The 19,012-nt window shown below is 50.6% G+C and overlaps 1 long non-coding RNA gene across 2 annotated transcripts in view; it reads right to left on the reverse strand.

Moving 5' to 3' along the window:
* Window positions 1-558: 558 nt before the first annotated feature.
* LOC139705395 (uncharacterized) overlaps window positions 559-19,012 on the reverse strand; it is a 60,986-nt gene continuing 42,532 nt past the window's right edge. The window contains exons 6-7 of one of the 2 annotated variants that reach the window (XR_011707269.1): window positions 4,807-5,138; window positions 559-1,131 (exon numbers count right to left, since the gene is read on the reverse strand). This is a non-coding gene — a long non-coding RNA (uncharacterized lncRNA). Of the gene's footprint in view, window positions 1,132-4,806; window positions 5,139-17,615; window positions 17,989-19,012 lie in introns of those variants that run through there. The other variant, XR_011707270.1, reaches the window with a different exon arrangement.

Consider the following 19,012-nt stretch of genomic DNA (forward strand, 5'->3'; position numbering starts at 1 on the left):
CATGAGGCTGAATAAAATGTATTGATCACTTTGGGGAAGATCCATAGGATCGTGGGAATTAAGCCTGGGGATTCCGATTCATCAAATATACCTCATCTCAAATGGTTTCCTTTAAGTCGATCTAAGGAATGTTTTTATTCATTTGGCTCCAACTGTTGGAATTTTATATCTCTTAGATTCATAGAATATTAATTATATGTAGCAGGCTGTCAGTTTCACTTATTATCTTTCCAACTTTCTTTTACCAATATGGCAGTGTGGAATCACCCACTAGATTGGGATTTTACTTCTGCCCTTTTAATGAGACATAAAATATTTGTATTTCATATGCCAAAGAAAGGACCGTCTCAGCATTGTCAGTGTTTTCAATAGCCCTTAAAAAGTAAACCACTTTCTGAGCTGTTGGACATCAGAAAAGCATAATTTTACTTTCAATATATTTACCTGAAAACTTTCTGTGACCAAAATAATGCCAAGAGATGTGTAAATATGTGCAGGAGCTCATTAACTCTTTCTCTTTCCTGAGAAGCTTTAACAGATTGGACAGCAGTTCTGGAAGAAAACACCTATCTTACCATGAAATCACCACAGAATGGAACTGCATGAAGACTCCATTGGCACTGTGAAGCCCCAGGTCTCTTACTGTGACCTTCACAGATCTTTAATCAACACTTCCTGACAGCATAGAGGTAGAATTTCTTAAAGATCCTCATGTGGGCAATAGTTATTATTATTTAGACTCACTCCATCCAACACGTTTTGGGAAAACATAATGGGTGTGAATCATGGCCAATTAACACAAGAGTGTGAGAAGCCAGAACACTGCACTCCCCAACTCCATCGCACACCCCACAGGAAGCCCATACATGCTCAGCTTGGAAGACCCCCTGAGGGTGACATGCCTTGCAGTTCCCGTTCCCTTCTGACCCAGTAGGTGTCTCTGGAGGCTGAGAAGGTCCACCCGATGGTTCTGCAGGGCTGTGGCTTGCGCTGGCGTAGCTCTCTGCACCCCTCTCCTCCACAGCTGGTACGGTGCCCTCTGCTATTTGCAGAGAAGAAATTCCTTTAAATATCCCTGTTCAGGGAATCTTGCTTCAACCTCTTGAGATTAAATGGTCTTTTGTCTTTTCACTTCGAAAATAAGTAAAAAGCATAAGAAACAAAAAGAAAAACTGTCAATTTTGTTGTATAAATATTCCTAATATGGACAATTTCAATTTCCCAACATATGGTTATGGACATAGAGCTGGGGAAAGATGCATGGAGTTGATTCTTATGAGCTGGTACTCGCCTGATCCAGCATCCCCCTGAAAACACCTGTCCTTCTGTGCCTGTGACACAAGATGATGACCCTACAAAGAGACATGGCAGCAGGTGTCTGACCTTGAGGACCTCACAATAGACCCAGGAACAGAGTGTGGAAAGCTTTCTTCTTCATCTAAGTCATTAGAGAGGAATTCTCTGCGAGTGTCACGGAAAGCATATCTAGAGATACATGAGTGGGAGTGTGCCTCAGTGTATTCCTGCTGCCATAACAAAATACCAGATGATGGATAATTTATTTGAAAAAAAAAACCAGAAATTAATTTTCTCCCAGTGTTGAAGGCTGGGAAATCCAAGACCTAGGTGCCAGAAGATTCAGTGTCAGGCAAAGGCCCTGTTTCTGCTTCTGAGAAGGTGCCATGAGTGGTGTGTCTTCACTCAGCCAAAGAGACAGAAGGGGAAATGGGAGGCAAGGAAAACTCACACCCTCAAGACCTTTTACCAGGCACTATGCCGTCCATGAGGCAGAGCACACCTGGCCTAATTGCCTGCTGAGGACCCACCTCTCAGGGCAGTGGCACTGAGCACCAAGTCTCAATGTGCATTTTGGATGGGAAACACAGCAGGAGGCGAGGAAGCCATGAGTGTCCCACTAAGCTAAGGTAAAGTATGAAAACCAATACACTTAGGACTGAGTTAGAAGAAGTTAGGAAAATTGGATCTTAATAATTTGGAAGCAACCCATATACAAAAATGAAATGTGCACGTCTAAATCAGCACAAAAATTCAATTCATTCAATGAATGGCAAGTAGTAAAACATGGGTAATATGGAAAACAAAGTACATGAAATAGGGGGCAAGAAATCAGGCTTAACAATGTTCACATCAACTACAAACACGCTAAATCTCTCCACCAGGCAGGGGAGCCCAGGTCAAGTAAGGAGAAAAGAGCTGGAAGAAGCAAATTTAAGACAAAAGGGAATAAAGGTTATAGCACAAATGGGAAAATATCTTTGAAAATGTGAATACAGTGGAACTCAGATAGCCTTCTAGTATTAAACAGAATATAATGTGAGACAAGAGCGTAATAATTGGCAAGGAAAGTCATATGTACCTAAAAAGAGAAGGAGACCTGGAGGACATGCAGTCCTGAGCGCACGCACAGTGAAGACAACGGCCATGCTGAGGACGACGGCTGAGCGTGGTATCAGGAATAAGGGCTGTCAGGAAAGAATATGATAAACCCAAGAGAAAAAGAGTGATTTTCAACCCGAGAAGAGAAGTTAGTAAAATCTAGGATCCATAGTAATGAATGTAAGCAGAACCAATTGCTGTTTCTTTGACATATTAATGAGTAAAACTTTTAGTGTTTTTATTTGCTTCAAAGGAATCAAGTGTTGGAGTCTGGTTGGAGTTAGATGACTCACCAGGACTCTCGATAACCCCAAAGGACATGGTCCCACATAGTATCCTGTCTATGTTTGTATACATTTGAAAACCTGAGTAATATCAAGTTAAAGGTAGTTGTTTATTTTCAATAATAATGTAGATAAGCCTCTGACACAAAGGCAGGATACAAACAAAACACAAAATCAGAGAAAACAATAACCACAAAAAGACTGGGATCAACTGTGTCCCAGTAAGCTAGGCCAAGGAAACTTGCAATCACGTTTTAAAGAATTCAACTAGCATCTATAATTGACATGAAATAACCACAGTTCAAAAATACCTGAGAAAACTCTGGGAAAGAAAAGCAAATAGGGATGATCTACTCTAACAAATAATGGATAGAAGTCCACTTCCAGCCACGCTGATGAGGTGATCCACACCAAATCTCCCACCGAGAGGAGCTATAAAGGTCGAGTGTAGAAAATATCTCCTTCAAGGACACTCAGGAACATAAACTAGATGTACAAATGGGAAAATGATCTTCCTTTAAAACACAATATTGGAAAGAGTAAATATGTAGGCCTATTATGCAATATCGTACGGTAAACTCGGTTTATGCACATGTACCAAACTCCGACCAACTTGAAAATCCATACTGATCTAAGGGATAGATACAAACACATGAGAGCATTTGCCTGTTGGGGATAGAATTTGGGGGTGACACTGGAGGATGGAAGAGGAAAAGCTAAAACATTGTGAAATAAGACTGAAACAGAAGAAGTTAGGACTCACCAGTGCACCCGAGGGCAGAAAATTAACACTTAACGGAACAAAGAAACGGAAACTGAAATGTCGCCTGAGATGAGTTTCCCAGTAGTCAGGCCACCCTGTGAATGACCGGAAGTCCAGGCTAAGGTGTGGTGCAGGGCCATTCCCTCCTGAAGGTCATCAGATCTCTAAGGGGACACTGGTGGCAGGTTTGAGGATGACTGAGAGATGGGAGGGGACTGATCAGGACTCACAACCCCACCAGCTGAGCAGCACCAGGCTGTCCATGCATGCACGTGTTGATCGGGGCTGGCAAGGAAAGACTGATTTCAGGGGGTGGAACCCCGAGATGAGTGGATGGTTGGAATCAGGGTAAGGAAGCAGAGGAGGAAATTGAAAACTGCCTCAAGAATACCAGCTTGGGTGGCTGAGTGAGAGGCCAGGGGCAGAGGAGAGCCCTGGGGTTAGCTCTACACATGTGAAGGTTGGTGTTGGTGGGATGCTCGGGCCAGGAACAGCAATGGTTGTAGCAGAGCCAGTGACCCTGGGGAACACATGCAGAATGGGACAGTTGTCCGCTCGACATGGACAAGAGATGCGACAGAGCTTTTGGGTCCTGGGAAATATCTGGCTACTTGCCCAGGGAATGAGAGGTGTGTGTGTGTGTGTGTGTGTGTGTGTGTGTGTGTGTGATGGAACAACAGAGATAGGGAAATAGAACAAAAAGAAACAAAAGTCTTGAAAGGACTTAAGGCCCTGCTTGACTCCTAATGAAGACTGCGTGTGGGCTGCAGGAGATGGGTAAATATTCACCAGGTGCCTTTTGAGGCATGAATCCTTTTGCTTCCCGAGTGTTGTCTTTATAAAGACTTAAATGGCTCTGCCCTCCTGTAGTGAGAGATATTGCTTCTGTCTATCACAGTGGAAACCTGTCCAACAGAATCTCTCATCTGTCAGACCGATGAGGCCGGAGCCTTTCCCGACTGTTCTGATGATGGGCACTGGAGGCCAGGGTGGCAGCCTGCACCGCAGCGTGATTTGTGGGGACCACCAGGCTCTAATGAGGAGCAGACAGCACCGTGCGTCATCAGCAGCACGTGTGCTGAATCATTGGCTTTCACGACGTCCCTAGAAAAGCCATTTGTTCTGTAATTATGTAATACCTATATATGTGTCACAAGAAGGCCGCGGGTTTACTAGTCTAAATTAAATTTTATTAGTACAAGGGACTTCCACAGCCAAGCCAGCAAACTACCAAGTCTTACTCTCCGTGGGAACCTCACAGCCAACAAGCCCCCTTCCAACATAGGGGATGGTTTGGCTGCTCAAGAAAGAAAAAAAAAGAGAGGAAGGACAAAGAGAAAAAGAAAGAGAAGTGTCTGTCACCTCATCGTGTCTGTAGATGTCTTGACATGACGATTTTCAACTTTATGAAGATGCAAAAGTGAGAGCCATTCACTGCAAACCGTGTGCGTTTTGAATGGCATTCTCTCCCTGGACTCAGGGTGCTGGGATGGGCGGCAGAGTCGGCCGGGCCACCCGAGGACGCAGCAGGCACCCCACCTCCACACACGCACGCCGCTGAGCTGGGAGGTCCAGGGGCCTGATGTCTGCAGCGAATTTCCAATTTATGTTTTCAACTTCTGACTGGTTCATCTGGAAGTAGCCTCATTGTAAGTCAAAGAGCATTTGTCTTTTGTTTTCCTCAAAACACTCTCCTGGAAGAGAAAAAGAAAGTGTGGTGCTTTTATTAAAGAGATGTGTATGACGGGCATCTCATCCTCTCCTCTACCTGCACGACCAGATCGGACCCAAGGCAGCTGTGTCCCATAGAGACCAGCATGGGGTGGGGCACCTGTGGGACACCAGACTGGTTGGGTGCCCGTGGGAGGAGGCTGGGTCTGCTAGGAGAGGACTGCCACACCAGCGAGGGGGTGGTTGAAAGGGGACCAGGAGGCAGAGCAGAGAACAGCACTCCAAGAGCCACCCGGGCCTTGGGAAGACCTGTGTTAGCAGACACTACCAGCAGGGGCCTCAGGTGGAAACCATGGCATGGGCACGGGGACCTGCTGGGACCACGGCAAGAAGAAGTGCAGCCCCAGGTAGAGGCAGTGATTCCAGAATGCCCACCAGAGGAACAGAGAGCGGGGGACTGCCTGAGTTGTCCCTCGCACCCTCCAGTCTTCCCCCAGTGCCCGATACCTAAGCGGCCAGAAGCAAGAAGGCAGGGCCTGGGAGATGAGTTCCCGCAGGGTGCGTGGAGGGTGTGCGGAGCTGCTCCCTGCTCTCAGTGGCGGGCCCCTCCCTGCACCCACGTTCCTCACCTTGGCACCCTGAGATCATTCTTAATAAAGAAGCTGCAGTCTCCCCACCATGAATCTGGGCCCACACAGGTGGCTTGCTTTGTCCTAAAGAGGGAGGCAGAAGTGGCCATGCTAATCTGAGCCTGGGCCTCAAGAGGCCTCAACTGATTCCGCTTGGTGCCTCTGCGTCACCATGAGAAGCACATGCCCGGGCTGGCCTCTGGACCCAGGGGAGATGATGACAGACACACGGATCCAAGCTCCTCCAGCCAAGCCCTGCCTGGAGCAGAGGCCCAGCTGAGCCACGGACGGATGAGCGAAGCAGCCTCTGCACAGAGGATGGGCAACTCCAGCCAGACCAGCCAGAGTCACACTCGTCCCCTCTGAGAGAAGCCAGCCATATCATAAACTGCCCTGTGCCAGGGCCCAGTGGAAGGGGCCAAGGAAAGCCTCTTGCCAACAGGCAGGGAGAAATGGGACCCTCGGCCCAGACCCCTGTGAGGGATGAATCCTGCTGACAGTTATGGGAACAAGCAGGAAAACAGACTCCCTGTGGAGCCTTCCGATGACTCCAGAGCTCCATCAAACGCCTGAGCAACCCAGTGAGAGACCTCGAGCTGCAGGCACCTGCTCAGCTGCACCCTGATTCCTGAACCCCCAGACCACGAGGCAGGGAAGGCTTATCGCTTTAAACCACCAAATCCTGAGGTGGTCATTTCACAGCGGTGAATAGGGCTGTGAACTGTGTGCATCTCCCCAGGATCCATGTTTGGAGCTTGGTCCTCTGTGGCAGAGACAGCCCGAGACCAGAGTCGAACACGTGAGCCGCAGGGCTGAGAGGAAATGAGCAGTCTGCACATTGAGCACCCGGAGGTCGGGCCCACGCCGTGCTGAGGAAGCTGGAGAACATTCCGTCACAGGTGAGATGAAGGGTCAAACGACTGCTTTTGAATGCAGGGCTCTGCTTGAGAAGAGGGTTTTTGATGTGTGTGCTTTCATGTCATGTTTTGAAGTCAGCTATTCCTGGGTGTGGAGCAAGGATTGAGGAGCAGGGAGGGACAGAAGGGAGGCCGCAGCGTCAGGACCACGTGGAGGGGCCTCCCAGTCATTTCCACCTCTCTCTTCTGTGTCCCAGTTTCCTCTGTGCTGGGCACAGCCTCCCAGCTCTCCACTCCAGCCACTCCTAGACCCCCCTCTACGGCCCACCTCTCCAGCCCCCCTCTGAAGGCCAGGAGGCTGCCCACTTGCCACTCCAGCTCCACCAGGGCACCTGCTGGTGGGGGTTTTCCTTCGGATGCCCTGATACTCACTTGGCTCCGGTTGTCACTGGTCACTTCCCCTGGACAGGCATCCTCAGTCTTATTGAAGATGGTGGTGTAACATGTTAATATTTAAGAATAGTGAGATGCAGATGTGGGAATATGTCTGAAAATCTCCATATGGTGGTCTCCATTGAACTATGAACGTGAATGGACTATGAACTTGAATGAACCATGAACTTGGAAGGCTGTTTGGACTCAGACTTGCCTGTGCTGCTGCCTTTGTGACCACTGTAGGGTTTCCCTTGTGCCTTGGACAGTCACTGGTGAGGAATTCAAGCAGGTCACAGAAGCCCTTCCCAGTGGGCAGATTTTGAGGGAGGCACACCTTACACCTGTCTGCAGGGTCCTCTGATCACCTTCCCAGGGTGTTTTCATGCCTCCCAGTGGAGGGAAGAGAGGCTCAGAAAGGACACCTGCTGCATGGAACAGGGGCGTGGCAGAAGCCAGTTCTTGGGCTGGGGGGGCCTTGTATGCCTGCGGAGATCATCACCAACGCATCTTCCCTCTGGAAATGGAAGGTGGCCTGGGTGCCAGCTCCTTCCCTCTACTTAGGATTTTAAAATTCTGAATTATTAGCTGTTTATTCAAGCTTATTCTTCTTCCAGAGTATTTTGGCACCATTGATGTTATAAAATGAAAATGAAATAACAAGATGAAAGTCCATTTTTAACCTTGGGTGGGGGTGCTGTGGGTGGGGAGGTGACGAGCTATTTAGCCTGATGGGATTCCTGGGCCCAGTCCTGCTGCTGCAAGCCATGCTCAGCACTTAACCCTGAGTTTCCTGACTGCCAAGGGTCAGGGAACCCATGCTGAGCCAGGGGGCTCTCTGGCTGATGAAGAGAGACAGAGTAGACCACCTTCCTGGAGGTAAGGTGGCGGGGGGTTTGCCTGCACGTTCACTCACCAGTTTTATAATGCAGAGGTGGTCCAAAATACCACTTTTTAAAGTCCTTGATTTAAAAAAATAAAAATGACATCCTAAAAACTGAGTCTTCAGTCAGGCTGCATGTTGGGCTGCTAGTTAATGTGTTTGTCACCACTACAGTTCCCTCGAGCTTTCCCGCGAGTCTACCCTCCAGATAATCTGGACCTCTCTCTCTTTCCTTTGTGTCCAGTCTTTCCCCAGACCACTTTGTGCAGCCTCTGCACGAGCCAGTGAATCTCAAGGTACCCAGCGGGCATTGCTGCGGCAGATGGCTTTCTCCTTGACACTCACTCCCCAGAGTGAGCTCTCAGCCCCTCCCCTGACTCTAGCAGTGACCAGAATACCCAAGAAGGACCAGCCCACACCAAAGAAATGCAGCTTTAACCTGCTGTCGCTTGGAGTGCTCTCTCCTGGGAGGCCTGCTTCCAGGGCCAATGTCTGACTGCCCTGAGGCACCGTGCACTGAGGAAGCCATTAGCCTCAGGAAAACCCTCCGAGCAAGAGAGCAGAGCCAGCATCCAGCTGTTCTGGAATGTCCCAAGTACCATCTTGGGTGTCCCAACTCTAGCCATACCCCTTGGGGAAGAAGGGAAGCCACAGCACATGAGCCGGCAGAGCAGACCCAGCCAGCTCCTGCCTGTCACCCCCGCAGCTGAGGCTCCATACACACTGCACCTCAATCCTGGAGCCTCGGAACGTGAGCCTAGTAGAAGACTTGCCATTCCATACCTGTCGACTCATTTCTTTAATGCATCCACAGCTAACCAGAAGAACTGTGGGAGAGAGTGTCTGCGCTCATCCATCCAGTCACATTTATAATGCAGTAACTTGAGGCTGCTCCCCCCACGGCCCACTACTCAGCTGGCACAAAAAGAAAAAATATATAAATGGTGAGATGGAGAGCTAAGGGAAAGGATAGACAGAGTCAGAGAGAGATCGGAGGGAAGGAGAGAGAAAGAAGTGAGTGGAAGCCGAAGAACGAAAAGACAGGTAAAAAGATAGAGATGGACAGATAACTTGATAAATCAATGAAAGGATAAATGGGAGAAATCTAAGGATCAGGGCCTTCACAATGTGAATAGAGTACCTTGTCCCAGAGGGCCACCAGGCCATTAGAATGTCAACACATCGGGATTTAGTAAAGGAGACTTGGCCTAAGGGAATGCTGATACACAGCAATGCCCTCCCCCCAAAACACCCAGACAGTCAGTTCAAATCACCACTAAAGGAACAAAGAAGCCACTCTCCGGCCACTGCATGGGCCAGCAGGGCAGGCCACACACAGAGGAGGGTCTCTAAGTCACAGGCAGAGGCATTTCATAACAAAACTCATAAGCTCCAGCAAAATAAAATGAGGTGCTTGCGCTCTCTCCACAAGGGCTTTCCTGAGGAAATGGCTTCCTCAGAGCATGGCAGCTCAGCGCTGTCAACATGGCACCAGGGACCCCTCCCCACAGGGTGCACTGCAAGGCACAGCAGGAAAAGCTGCACTTCTTAAGGTGTGGGCTGGTCCTTCCCAGGTATTCTGGTCACCACAACGCCAGAGCCCACCTAGAGGCGGGGAGGGCTGAGGACCCACTTCTCAGGAGAGTGTCCAGGTGTCCTTGGTCCACCCTGCTCTCTGTAGGAGTCGCCCTGGGCAGCTCATGCTGGGGCAGAATCCATCCTGCCTGGACCATCTCTAGCTGCTGAGTGGCAGCAGGAGCACAGGAGAGGATTTCATCACAGAAATAAGGTTTTTCTTTTTTATTGGTATATCTATTGCAAATGACTTTATATTCATTCTCGTCACACCAAGTCAACTTCCAGAATGTGTTCAAGAGCTGCCACTGCCTGTTATGCAGAGTGGTGCCAGCTATGTGACATGCTATCGAGCGGCAGGACTTGGAACTCTGAAGAAATGGAATAATAACAGCTTCATAAATCGTGCAAGTTCCAGGGACTGGCCCGAGATTTGAGGCCAAGTATTGACAGACGTTCTGGCTCCGAGCTGAGACTATTCACTTCAGAATGCCTTGAGCTGCTTGTCCATGGGCGGTACAGGGCTTCTGTGGAAAGCTGCATTAAATCTAGCATATTTAGAGAAGTGGTGATGACCACCATTCGATGTTGGTTGCTCTGGTGTGGAAAGTTGCAGCCATGGAACACTAGCAAAAATCACAGGGAGAGCAGGCGTAGTGGGTGCCCCCACCCCAGCTCCTCGGGGCTCAAGTGGAGAGAGGAGAAGATGAGGTGGTGAGTGTTGACAGGAAGGCTTCATGCCCCCGCTTCCTAGGATGGGTTCATCTGTGTCCTTGGGGAAGTGTTGATATCAGATCTGCTGTTCATTTCCCCCCACATGACAGTGACCTTGCCATCTTACAGGGGGTCACAGGGAGCCACAGGCTCATTAAAGATAAAATCCTTATCTGCAGTCATGCTGGCACTGGTGTGAGCAGATGGGAACCAAGGTCTCAGCAGCTTCCAGGAGAAGCCGAGCCCGGTCCCTTTCTCACTATGGCCCTCAGCCTAGAGGTCAAGGCCAGTTGACCTGAACAACCACACCCACCTTCCCAGATTCAGATCTGTTTCTTCTTTCCATAGACATTGACCAAAGTAACCTCTCATAATTCTCCATGCCCAGAGCCTTGCACCCTGAGTCCCCATCTTCTCCATCCTCTAAAACCCTTTCCCCGGTGGATCTGTGTACATCTCACACAATTAAACAACACACTGCGGAGCCATTTAAAGTCTACTTAACCCAGTACCTTTCTGGTGGACCACCAGCAGCAGTTAGGTACACCACTACATGTTCTTCTCCGTCACTCTGGGATGGGCTCCTGGGGACCAGGGACATGTTCTCAGGCCCCTCTGCCCCACATAGAGTGTGTACCTTAGAGGAGCTGGAGAAGTTTTAAATCTTGAGGGAGAACCCCAGTGGCTCAGGGTCAGGTGCTTGGAAATTTGCTGTGCCTGCCACCTCTGTCTAGCAGTTCTCCACCGAGGGTCCCTGAGCGGTGCTCCAGGAGCCTAGTGGAGAGCAGGTCTCTAAAGATGGGTGTGTGCAGCAGATCTTGACTGGAATGAGCACAAAAAGTCAGGTGGTGGGGATGGCCTGATTTAGGGACCCCAGCAGATCTGTTGTCCCAGCTTCGCCTCCACTCGATGCATCCCTAACTGGGCCCACCAGCCCTGTGCCCTCACCATGCCATGGAAGCAGTCACACCACTGTGACACTCCGCTGGGTCTTCTTTGGAGTCCAAGGTCCTTGCTCTCCAGCAGCTGCCCCTGCTGTTGAGAAGACCCTCTGTAAGACCCTCCCTGGGGTCAGATTGTCGCCCGTCTTCTGTGCACCTCTGCTGCGCATCCCCCACTCACACACTCTCCTCCTTCAGGCCACCAGACCTTGAAGACCCTCAAGGCCCCTCTACCCACTGGCATCCTGAAATTCTGTCTCCAACCATGACCTTAATTGCTGCCTATAATTCAATCATAAATTCCTATCTCAGACTTCTCTGTGCCCCAGTCCCATAGCCACCCATGGCCTGCTGGGCATCGTGCCTAGATGAGGCATAGATGTTGAAACTCCACATATCTAAACACCAGGCCTCTCCCAGTGGTCCTCCCCAGCATCCCCTCCAGGACCTCCATCTTCCCCTCAGGTGGACAAACCAGAGCTCTGAACTCCATCAAGCTCCTCTCTCTCCTGTGTCCACCCACAAACGCACCCTGCACCGCACTCTGGGCTCCCCACCCCCAGTCTCTCTCCAAGCCCTTCACCATGGCAGCCTTTGCCCATGCTGCCATCAAACCTGCCCATAGCTGTTGTGCTCTCTCTCCACTCTTGCCCCAAATATGCAACAGAGAGCTGATTTTTTTTAATGAAAACTTACCCTGCTGCCTCCCTGCTTAGAGATCTTCCTGCTTTTAGGGGATTTACGTTGACTTCCCAATGTTCTTAGTATAAAGACCACACATCTCTCATGGCCAGGAGACCCTACGTGGACGCTGCTATTCCCACACATCTGCAGCCTCCTTGGAGAGAGGCCCCTGGTGACACAAGCACGTGACATGAAGGACTCAGCCTGCAGCACTGCCTTTGAGGACTTGGTTAATTCTCTTCCTCACGACATCGGTTTTCTTGTATTTTATTCCTGCATCTAGCATTTTGCCTGGTCCAAAATTCATGTTCAAACAATACTTATGAGTAAATGAATTAAATTATATTAGACATTTTACCATTCTGGAAACTCCCAAACAAAAGCACACTGAACTGAAAACTCCATCCTCACCCCAGGACCCCCGAAGTCAGGGCTGGCGATGGCTCTGTGAACACACGCCTCATCTGTGCTCAGTGGGACAGGAAAGCAGCTGCTCCCTCCAGAGGACCCTGGAGGGCCATGCTTGCAATCCCTCTGTCACCAGGCCACCGGGCCCCAGCTTAGACCTGAAATGTGCCTGCTTGTCCTTGAGGGCTTCTAAATTACTCCCCTTGCCTGGTCCCCAGTGAACGCCGCTGTTCTGTTAGGGCCCAGTGTGCTATATGCTTGGCTTCTCTTTATTTCCATTTAAGTCCAGCTGGAGGGTTCGCCTCACCTCGAGTCTGAAATTATGCTTTTCAATTGAAATGTGTTTACGAGGAGGACAGAGAACAGTTGATCTGTGAAGCTGGCGTTAGCATCGGCCGGTTAAACCAAGCCCCAAACTGCTTTCGCAGGAGCAGCAAGTCTAGCCTCAAGCTGCTGCCCTTCCTTGACAGTGATTTGGGGTCTAGCTGAGGGGGCATGGAGCAGCGGAAGAATGAATTGATGGGTGTGAATGGAGAAGAATCCCGTCCTTGGGGCACAGGGATGTTGAGCTGCTCCACCAACCTCCACGCCTTGCTCCTGAGGACCTGCAGCACTCACCCTGTGTCAGCTCTGATGAGGAGGGGAGGCTGGTCCTGTTTGTCCTCCTAAATGGCTGGATGCTTTCCTGCAGCACCAGGCCTTCCCGGGAGCAGGTGCCATGAGAACAATTCAGGATGCACGTGGCCCGTCCACTCTGCTCCACTGCAGGTGTGCTGGGAAGAGAGGGTAGAAGAGGTCCCCGCATCCCACCCTGACCAGGGCCTCTGCAGAGAGCAGAGGCTGCTCAGGGTCATGGAGGTCATCTCCAAATTGGACTGTCATCTCTATTTCCTCTTCACTTTCTTACTAATGAAATGTGAGACAAATAACGTGGCAGAGGCAAATGCCTGTGCTCAGCCTGTGCTGCTCGGCTCCAGCCAGTTCTCCTAATGAACATGTTAGTACCACCATATATTAAAGACCTGGCAGTCTTTATGAGTGGTAATAGGACACTGCCTCTCCTCTGAAGACTTTATTTGCCCTGAAATGTGCAGTCAGGCTTGTTCAGATTCTCTCGCAAAGGCTCCCGGGCTGTACACACATGGTAAGCGCCCAGCGGGAGGGCATCCTCAGCCAATTAAGGGTGTTTACCATCCAATGACAAGAAAACTGCCCTGAGACCAGGGCATCCTCAGAGACACTCATCAGCTCTCCTTTGAAGAGAAAAACGATGTGAAGTCATTATTGCTAAGGACGTACAGATCTCCAAATGCCATCCTAAGATTATATTTTGACAGATATTTGTTTCCAAGAAAAGTAATGCATCGCACAAGGGAAACAGACTGGAAAAAGATTAAGTGGACACAGTGCTTGGGAGTGCAGCTCCTGGGCCATGTGCACTGAGTCACGAGGCCGTGTGTGCGGCACCTGCTCCAGGCAACCTGCGGCCCTGTCTAGCCCTCACCGAGGGGCCTGGGGGCCTTCCTGCCTGCAGCCTGGGCAGGGCACAGAGGGCCATGCAACAGCTGCCACAGAACCACAGAAGAGAAGAGGGTGTTCAGGGCAGGGAGGTCTCCCCCGTCGAACTGCCGTCACCAGAGTGGTCCCTGACGGTGACCCAGCATCAGCAGTTCATCATCCTGATCTAGCACTCTCTAAAGCTCTCAGAGTCCCCCTTTCTCATGTCTCCTTTACGTGACCAAAGGAGAGAGGGTTCTGCTTTGTGCTGGAAGGTCTTCTTGGTTCGATGAGGACATTTCATAGTCTGCTCACTTGGACCTCTTATTTATAAGGTCTCTTGTCCCTCACCGTTTGTAGAAGGCTCATATAAAGGTAAGTCGCATTTTAAGGAGACGAGGGTCTCGGCAGACTGCTCAGGGCTGGTCTGTGTCCCAGCTTCCCACATCTCCACAGAGCACCGGCTCAGACCCCTTTGCACACCATCAGGGTGGACACAAGTCCACAAGGGTCCCGAGCGTGAGGCTCCTTGCACACGTCCCCAGCTGGCTGCCAGCAGGACGGTTCTTGGGCTAGCTGACGATGTGGCGCCTTCCGTGGGCCGGAGTTGGGTCCATGCCACTGGGATTTCATGAGAGTTTGGTTATTATCCCTCTGAGCAGAATGAGGTCACCTGGTGTCTGACAGAACCATGCAGGGACACAGACAAAGCACTAGAAGACACGCAGGTCTGTGGCCATGCGCACGGCCACGCCTGAGGGGCACTCACAGGTGATGGCACCACCTGAGAGGAGGGGTGGGAATGGGCGTGGCCTAGAGAACTCACTATAGATAAGGTCTCAGCATCAAAACTCTTCAACTGTTTGTGTGTGTGTGTGTGTTTAAGGCAAAAGCCCTTATCCATGTGTCGAACAACTGAAGATCAAGCTTCCCACCACTGTAGAATGCCTCTAAAATTGTGACTTCTGTGCACTAGCCCCCAACTGCCATTACAAGTGCAGTCAGGAGGACTGTCTCCAGGCTGCGGACCAGGCCTCCCGGGGAGGGGGGGGGGGGGAAGCAGGCAGGGCTCTCCACGTTCCCAGTGTCTAGTAGGACCCTTGAGTTGGGTCCCCAGGAGGCTTCTTTGAAACCAACATTGATGGGTTACAAGAGAAATAGGCATTCAACTTTTATAAGATCCAACTTTTTAAAATTAAAACTAAGAATTATTGTCAAATACATATGGCTTACACACCTATAAATCTAGCCAAAGAAGCTAGATAAAATATAAACTATGAATCTAGAATGTGGGCCTTCTATAAACAAAACATACAGAATTAGATGTGATAAAATTAGATTGGGGACCTTTTTGGCCATCAAAAAACATGGACAAAACACTAAAGCCAGCAACTTACTGTACAAAGGTAGTAAAAATATTCTGGGTGGGAGCTCTGTGTTTGTTGTTAAAATCCACCCCAAGTCCACTACAATAGGGGCCAGGGGCCGCTGAGAACAGCAGCAACTGCCCAGGGCCTGTGCCTGGGTCCTTCTGTGTGATGTCCAAAAGTGAGGTCAGAGGCATGGTTTGCAGGTTCACACCTGCCCATGCTTAGAGGGATTAGGAATGTCACAGTTCGGGTGACCTGGAGATGAAGTGGGAATGGAGGTGAATCAAAGTGGACCTGAAAGGCATTTATGCTGACTTCTCTCCTCGAAGAGCACCACAGAAGCCACTGGCCAGGGCCACAGGGGACGCCACTGCACTGGTCATTCCACTAAGCTTGCCGTGCACCTTGGACAGTGTAACGTGTTTCGGTATCTAGCAGACATCCGCAGCTGGCGCCTGTACAGTCTGAGGTAAGAGCTGGTTCTCTGGTATTTGTCAGCACACTGTGCAAAATGTACAACATCCTTCCTCAACTGGGCTTTTCATTCTTTTATTCAAAAATATTTGCCACGCACAAAACACATGCTGGAATGTTCTCTGATCCCAGAGCACATGGTCTAGCAGCAAATGAAGACAGCCTATGCCTGCCCCATTAGCAAAGACTGGTGGGATGACCGCACCCAGAATGTGACTCCTCGCTGACAGGACAAGTCAACACTCAGCAAAAACCTCTGGTGGGCAAATTGCAAAGCATGGAAAATGACTGGGTCCTTTGGTCTAGCAAACCTTTGAAGATAAAAATGCTCAGTTGCACCCCTAGACACAGGGATGATCAAAGGAGTCTGATGTTACTCACAGCCGGGGAGACCACAGACTCTCCAATCTCCCCCTAGGAAAACTGTGCCCTTCTCTCAGGGGTGAGAGAGGTGGAGAGGGGGAGGGACTGGAGTGTGTCGCTCACTTTGCTCCTTCAGAGACAGCGACAGAGAAATCCCCTCATAAAAGCACGAAGCCCTGGAGCACCCACCCAGAAGCCAAGGCTTGCTTTCCCTGGGGCCTTTGGGTTGACTCCTTGGTCTACTGTCAAACTGGCGGTGGCCGCTCCTGAAGGGACTCTATGAGTCAGCTCAGATAGCATAGCAGAATCCCAGACACTGGATGGTTTAGATGACAGGGACTGTCATCCACGGTTCTGGAGCCTGGGAGGCCCACAGTCAGGATGCCTGCAGGCTGGGTTCCTGCGGGTGGTTCTCTTCCTGGTTGCTGGAGGCCACCTTCTCGCTGTATGCTCTGTGGTGGGGAGACAGAGAGTTAGTGTCTCCTCCTCTTCTTCTAAGGCATCCATCGCATTGTGAACGCTCTACTCTCCACTTGCCAAAGTCCCCACCTACTGATGCCATTGCAGTGTGGTGACTGGTGGGGCACTCAAGCACTCAGTGCATGACAACCAGCAGTGTGGGCTCAGAGCTTTCTCACTGCGCTGGTGGTGACAATTTCGCTCTTGCCTCCAGGAGCTTCTGAAACGTTGGAAGAGGGTCCAGATGATTAACTCCAAGTTCGCACCTCAGCCCCAAAGACAAGCATGTGTGGCCTACTTAACTCTGCATCTCAAATTGTACCCAGTGGTGTTATTCATAGCTCTTTAGCAATTAGATAAAGAGACTAAGGGACAGAATTTAAATACCTGGAAACGTGTTAATATATCATAATAATGTTAATTAGCATATTCCCAGTTTGTAAATTCTCTTCCATTATGAAATTTTGAAAACTGAAGGTCTCTTTCTGGTGGATTAAGGTCTGATGGAGTTTGACTCTGAAGTGTCCTTTTCCTCCCTAGTAGCTCTCCCAAGTGCTGGCCCTTGTGGGGACACGTGAAAGGTCTCTGATTCTTCCTGAGCCAAACCCTCCTTCGCATGAGAAGATGACCAGGCCTGGCTCCTCTGACAGCTGTCTAGCAGACCTGCACCCGGACCTAGGTATGAACATGGCCTTGGGGCTGCCGGCACTGTAGGAGGGGAGGCAGGCAGACTGGGAGCAGTGAGAAAAAAGAGGAACAAAAGCCAGGTTGGGCTCACCTAAACCCCAGCCAGGTGTGCTTCCTGTCTGGTGGTCACAACCTGTGAACTTCCTCTCACCTGCAGGAATCAGCACCCAGTGTTTGATGGAGTGTCACATGTCTTCCCCCACAGACTCGGTGACCTCTGACGCCTGTGCTGTATCTCTGGGATTTCCCACCTGCCTCCTCCCCGAAATGCCGGCCTTCTGCAGTGTTCATTCTGCCCTGCGCTCGTTCACCTCCCCTGTGCTCTGTGTCCCTGAGGCTGAGCCTCTGTGCAGTGTCACCATCGCCGGCCACTCCTTCCCCACCCCAGCCCCCGCGGGAAGCCCTTGCACTCAGCGAAGATGGAAAATCAGTCACTGTCCAAGGGCACTTCCAGCCACACCAAGAGCCCCTGCCCACTGCGCAGAAGGGACCTGAGGGAGTGTGTCCTGGCACCATGATGGGCACTGAAGTGGGGAGGTTCCCTGGGGATTTGGGGCCTGAGTCTCACACTTGTCCTAATACCTCTGAGGTTCTGACCAATAAAACACAAACAAGAAGAACTCTGGGAAGCACTGGGGGCAGGGAGAGTTTCTGGGGGGTGTTGTGGGAGGGGCCAGCCCTGCAGCCTCCTGCCTCCTTCCACAGGACCACAGTGAGTGACAAGGCTGTGGCCTGCTTCGTGAAGGGCGGGCGGCAGGTGTGACTGGCGTGGCAGTGCCCACTGCAGGCTGGCACTGGGGCTACGTGATCTTCATGGCTTTGCTGGAGTCGCACGCTCCTCCTCGTTTTGACAGGGTGCGTCTGATCACAGCTGACTTCTTTCTGTGTCTGTGGTTCTCACTGTTTTTATAAATGGAGAGATGATGTTATCAAATGCCCTTTCCAGCTCCAGCCATCTAATTTCACAATTTTTATTCTGATATGATGAATTTCACCCTACTGATATAATGAATTATATTTGTGAATTTCCCATTATTGAATCAATCAAGCTTTTATTTCAGAAATAAACTGCTTGGCGGTAGTCCATTATTCTTTCAATATATGGCTTCTCCTGGGCTCCGGAAGGGCTGCTCAGCTTCTCTTTGACATTCCTGGTAGGAGTCTCTGCCCCAGGGTTCCATGTCCTTCCACATCAAGTGTGCTTTCATTTCTGCCTTTGCCTTTGGATTCTGCTGCTGTCTCTTCCAACTCCACCAGTTCCTGTGACCACCTGCCTTGTCCTGGTCCTCTCTTCCCTTCATCTGCCCTTCTGGGCCACCTGGCTCTGTCCTTTTACATCGCTCTAGCTAAGTGCTCCTGGTAAGTAATGTCACTGATGTGCCCTTCCTTCCCCATCCCTGTGCCCAGCAGGAGGGCAGCTCTCCTGCTCCCCAGAGCTCTCGTGGCAGGCTGAGCGGTCAGCCCTCACTGGCCCACTCTGCATGAACTGGCTGCCTCCCCAGCCTCGTGCTGATTTGCTCCCTCTCCATCCTGCTGCTCTCGGTGCATGGCCCCCTTCCTGTGTCAGCATCTGGCTTCACAGTCCCTAAGGAGCGAAGAGCTCCCTGGCTTGTTCCTCTCGCCCACCCAAGCCTCTCTGACCCCTCCTCAACCTGTCTCCGTCAGCCAGTAGGTCACCAGAGTCTCTTTCCAGTCCCTTCCCCACCTGGCTTCTCTCCAGAGGGCTCTGATTGTCACCTCTGTACTCACATTCCCAACTGCCGATCCCCAGCCCAGACCACAGTCAGAGCCAAGACCCACACCTGTGGCTGCATCCTCTACAGCTGGACATAGAAGGCCCATGGTCCTCACATCCACCCTGGCTTGCACCCCAGCTCTGCAGTGCTCGTGAGCTACCTGAGACACTCCTAACAAGCCCTTCTGA

The sequence above is a fragment of the Marmota flaviventris genome, chromosome 4 (genome assembly GCF_047511675.1).
Source record: "Marmota flaviventris isolate mMarFla1 chromosome 4, mMarFla1.hap1, whole genome shotgun sequence".
Classification (NCBI taxonomy): domain Eukaryota; kingdom Metazoa; phylum Chordata; class Mammalia; order Rodentia; family Sciuridae; genus Marmota; species Marmota flaviventris.